Source organism: Mirounga leonina, unplaced genomic scaffold, assembly GCF_011800145.1.
Source record: "Mirounga leonina isolate KUSES-001 unplaced genomic scaffold, KU_Mleo_1.0 Mir_376, whole genome shotgun sequence".
NCBI classification, from domain to species: domain Eukaryota; kingdom Metazoa; phylum Chordata; class Mammalia; order Carnivora; family Phocidae; genus Mirounga; species Mirounga leonina.
In genome coordinates, this window is record NW_023270718.1 from 1,610,830 (window position 1) to 1,616,078 (window position 5,249).

General features: G+C 46.1%; 1 pseudogene; it reads left to right on the forward strand.

The window, feature by feature from the left end:
- The first annotated feature begins 483 nt into the window (after positions 1-483).
- LOC117998408 lies at positions 484-615 on the forward strand (annotated as a pseudogene).
- Positions 616-5,249: the final 4,634 nt, after the last annotated feature.

Sequence of the window (5,249 nt, forward strand, 5' to 3'; positions counted from 1 at the left end):
GGGAAGCCTCCTTTTCCTTCTCCCACTCCCTCCGCTGCGTTCCCTCTTTGCCTGTGTCTCTGTCAAATAAATACATAAAATCTTTTTTAAAAAATGTTTTAGAACACCAGATGGATATTAAAGGGAAGAAGCCCACCCCCACTCCCTACCCCCAGTAAGACTTGAAGACTGGAGTCGTCACCATTGCAGACTCCTCAGCTTTGCAAGAAGACAAGAGTTTTTCCAATGTAACTCTGAGACGCAAAGCAATTGTACAGATGTAGATATTTTCCAAAATGAGGGCTAGTGGAATGTCACCATTAACCTTCAAATGGGATATAAAGTGACAGGTTATTAAGTCTAAAAGATGGCCCAGGTTCAAAGCCAGCCTGGAACAACTCAAACCAAAGTTTTTATTTTTCTCTCCTACTTTGTTTCTTTATCTTGGTGGGTGAAACGTGTTGCATGCCTTGTGTTTTTCTGTTAATAATCATATTATTTGTAAGCTTTGCACAGTGGCACTATCATAGCCAATGAGGTTGATCTGAGGAGTGATTACTGCCAATTGAAAAATTTCCCCAATAATCCTAGAATTTGCATTTCCTGTGCATTGTGAACGTTTTTACCCTGTTACAGCTCCTTCTTTATTCTCATGGTGCTAAAAAAATATGTGATTGCAAGATTTTGACTTGAAACTCTAGGCTGTTCTAACTGCTAGTAACAAAAACCTCAGCAAAGCAAGAAAGAGAACATGTTCTGTCCTCTCGAGACTACAGCTTCAGAAAAGTGGACTCTGCCTCATGAGACTGTCTTGTAAATGTATTCCTAACAAAGGAGTCTTATAAGACACCCAGACTTCATGGGGTGCCTGGGTGGCTCAGTCGTTAAGCGTCTGCCTTCGGCTCAGGTCATGATCCCAGGGTCCTGGGATCGAGCCCCGCATCAGGCTCCCTGCTCCACGGGAAGCCTGCTTCTCCCTCTCCCGCTCCCCCTGCTTGTGTTCCCTCTCTGGCTGTCTTTCTCTCTGTCAAATAAATAAAACCTTAAAAAAAAAAAAAAAAAGACACCCAGACTTCAAAGATGGATGTTGTTGCATCCTCTGACAGCCACCTTCAAACTCCTGTATTAGTTTGCTAGAGCTGCCATAACAAAATATTACCAGTTAGACTGGTGGCTTAAACATCAGGAATTTTTTTCTCATGGTTCTGGAGGGGGAAAGTTCAAGATCAGTGCTGGCAGTTTGTTTCTTCTGAGGCCTCTCTTTGGCCTGCAGATGGGCAACATCTTGCTGTGTCCTCAGATGGCCTTTGCCCTGTGTGCACATATCCCTGGTGTCTTTTCGTCTTCTTATGGAAGTCCTGTTGGATTAGGCCTCTACCCTTATGACCTCATTTAAAGTTAATTACCTCTGGGTAGTTACCTCTGGGTAATTGAGCCTGGCTGGCTTAATCAGTTAATCGTCTGACTCTTGATTTCAGCTCAGTTGTGATCTCAGGTTCATGAGATCAAGCCTCACGCTGGGCTCCGCGCTCTGCATGGAGTCTGCTTGAGATTCTCTCTCCCTCTCCCGCTGCTTCTCCCCCATGACTCATGTACTCATGCATGTGCTCTCTATATATAAATAAATAAAGTCTTTTTTAAAAAAAAGAAGTTAATTACCTCTTTAAAGGTCCTGTCTTCAATACAGTCACATTGAAATTTAGGGCTTCGACATATGAATGGGGGGCACCACAATTTAGTTCATAACACCTCTAAAACCTGGACTGCTTGTCTTAATAATCTGTTGCCCTTGCTAATAATATGTACACCAACACTCCCTTTTCCTGAAAAGTACAAAGACTTGGGAGTTTTCATTGTCACTTCTTTCTTCTCCCACCCTCGTGGAGCTAAAAAGAGCATCATAATTCTGCTAAACCTTCTTATTCAAGCAAATAGTTTAATTCATGTTTTCCTCCTATTGATCTATGGGCTGTGGCTGAAACAGCAACACAAGAAAATTGCTTTCACATAGGAAATGCTGGTGCACCTGTATTTTCTAAATGTTGGGAGAGTAGGTCTGGTGCTGTGACATTCTTGTGCATCTGATTTGATTTAGGACTGGACTGATTCCAATTCTGAGAGGCTCAAAGGGGACAGAGCCAGCCCAGGGAAAGAGAGCTAGCTGAGTGCTCTCTGATGGGAAGGAAAAGGAAGCCGATTCATTCAGGCCCCGCAGGCTGAAGATCTGAAGCTGCTGAACTGACCCACTGGGGGAGCTGCTACCGCCACCATCATAGAAAAGTGGGGAATCGAAAAGTTGCTACTATGGAGTTGTTGGCTCCAGAACCACGCCACACTTGCTAGATTCACACAGATAAGAGCCTCTCAAAATGCACAAAGCCAGTCACTGGTGATGCCCCAGAAAAAGACACCAGCCTCTCCATGACTGTGCTTGTCAGAATCCATGGCAGAAGCACCATAAGCACCCCCATTTCACTTCTCCTTTCCAAATCTCATGAAGTATGTCACGTTGGCAGAACCCTGGCTTCGAGGGAAGTGAGGAAGTGTGGCTTTAGTTTCCTGGCCTCTGTAGCACGGAAAGGCACACCAGAAGAAAGAAGGCTTGAGCAAACAAATTCACAATCTAAAACCCCTGGGACATTTTCTCTTCAGCTTCCTGCATCCAGGGGGAAACCCATATCTGGTCTTTCCCCTGCATTATAGGGCCTGCTTTGCAGAAAAATGTCCAGATAATCTCTGGTTTCTTTGCAACTGCTTTTCTAGCATCAGCTGGGTGGAGACTTAAGCTCTCAATGAATATCACCCTTCATCCTGGCCTAAAGGCAGAACCAGTAGAGTGAGATGCAGAAGTAAAAGAGAGAGAGGAGGCAACATGTTGGCTTAATTACCCAAACAATAAAGAGTATCAGGAAACATGACTGAGCTGTGTGGCCCAATGGGTTTGACATCACCTCCCCCTCTTTTCTGCTCCCTTAAATTGAGCAGCTTAATTTAGGATATAAATTTGGCTGTGTGTAACAGATTCAAAATAAGAATAGCTTTAATTACATATAAATATATGTAAATGTATTTCTCTCTGCTGTAACAGTGCAAGCTGGCGTTCAGCTCTGCTTTGTGAAGGTGTCAGGAGCCTGGGCTCTTCCATCCTGTTCTTGGCCATCCCTATGGTGCTGTGCTTGTCCCCATGGTCCAAGATGCCATGCCACCATGTCCCCACCCTAGCCTGAAGGAAGAGAAAACAAGAAAGGAAGGGCCCATTGCTTTAAGGGCAGGACCCCCAAACTGCACTTCTGCTCATATCTCATTGATCAGAACGTGGCCTCTGGGCCACACTTGCTGCAAGGGAGGCTGGGAAATGTAGTCTTTATTCCAGGCAACCATGTGCCCAGGGAAAACTTCTTTAACTGTGAAAGAAGGGGCTAATAGATCAGGGGTGAGGGCAACACTAGTTTCTCTTCCATATAATCATACTTCTGGGAGGCCCTTTATCACATGGCAGGAGGTAGCAGGCTACAATGGACTCTTTCAAGAGACAGGCAAATCCAAAAACGGAGGGAAGGGGTCTGAGCCACGCAAGCTCAGTATCCTCTCCCAGACTCATCAATTTCCTAACAAGGAAGTGGGCCAAAAGCCGTAGCCTTATTCAACTCCAGGTTTCTAACTGGGGCACTATTGGCATTTTAAGTGAGATGAGTCTGTGTCGCAGAGGACAGTCCCGCCTATTATTGCAGGACGTTTAGCCCAGTTAAACAGCAGTACTGTTCTGTCCTCAGGCATGGTGATAACCTACGTTTGTAGGCAGATATTTCCAACCCCCCTGGGAGGAGCAGGGGTTGCCTCTGACCAGTCTTTCCATGGAAACATGAAACACGTGGGATAAGACCTCTCCCTATCCAAACCTAGCCCCTGGCGGGACAGGGGGTCCTTTTGGCCTTCCAGCCGCCTTTTACAATTCTGCTTTGTCCCGAGCCGCCCAGCACTGGCTATCTGTCCTGTTATAAGTGAAATGATGCTTTACTGCTCCCCTCCAACACGCCGAGCCCTTGCACACGTGCGCATGCGCACACGCGCACCAGGAGACATGAATGATGATGTTGTGAGGGCTCACGGAGCCAGTAACGGAGGACCTGACCAGTGTCTCAGGAAACTCATCATCCCAGGACCGGAGGAAGTGAGGCTGGCTTGGAGTGAGTGTGCCTTACAGGGTTTGGCCTTAGACAATGTATTTAACCACACTCACTGTATTTCTGTTTCCTCGTGTGAAGAAGTGGAAACCATATCTAATACCTATGGATGTTAGGAAGCTCAAGTGACTAAAAGATTGGTGTATATGATGCTTAAGATCACGGACTCTGGAAACCAGTACCTGGGTCTGCCCAGTCATGTACCAGCTGCGTGGCCTCGGATAAGCTAGCTACCCTCTCTGTGCCTCATTCTCCTCCTCTGTAATTGGAGAATGGCAACCCCTGCCATACGGCTCTGTGCCCCACTCAGAGTCAAGTTCTCCATAAATGCTAGCATTTGTCATTATCAGTGTCATGACTGTCTCCTCTAAGCGGGACTCCTTTTCTTTTGTAAATGCTAGCAATTGTCATGATTCTCTCCTCCAAGTGGGACTCATGTTCTTTTTTTTTTTTTTAAACTCTAGACATTATTCACATCTCACCAATCTTTCCATTAATGTCCTTCTTCTGTTCCAGGATCCAATCCAGGATCCCACGTTGCATTTAGTTTTCATGTCTCCTGAATCTCCTTTGTGACAATTTCTCAGTCCTACCTTGTTTTTTCATGGCCATGATCATTTTAAGGAACACAAGGTATTTTTTTTTTTTAAAGATTTTATTTATTTATTTGACAGAGAGATAGCGAGAGCAGGAACACAAGCAGGGGGAGTGGGAGAGGGAGAAGCGGGCTTCCTGCCGAGCAGGGAGCCCGATGTGGGACTCGATCCCAGGACCCTGGGATCATGACCTGAGCCGAAGGCAGACGCTTAACGACTGAGCCACCCAGGCACCCCGAACACAGGGTATTTTGTAGAATGTCCCTCAATTTGGATTTGGCTACGTTTTTCTCATACTTAGACTGGGGTTCTGGGTTTGGGGGTGGGGGAGAATACCATAGAGCTGAAGGAGCTCTTCCTCTTCTTCTTCTCCTTCTTCCCCTTCCCCCTCTCCTTCTCCTCCTCCTTTTTCTTCTCCTCCTCCTCCCCATCCTTGTTCTCCTTCTCCTCCCCCTCCTCCTTTTCCTCCTCCTCCTCCTTCTTCTTCTCC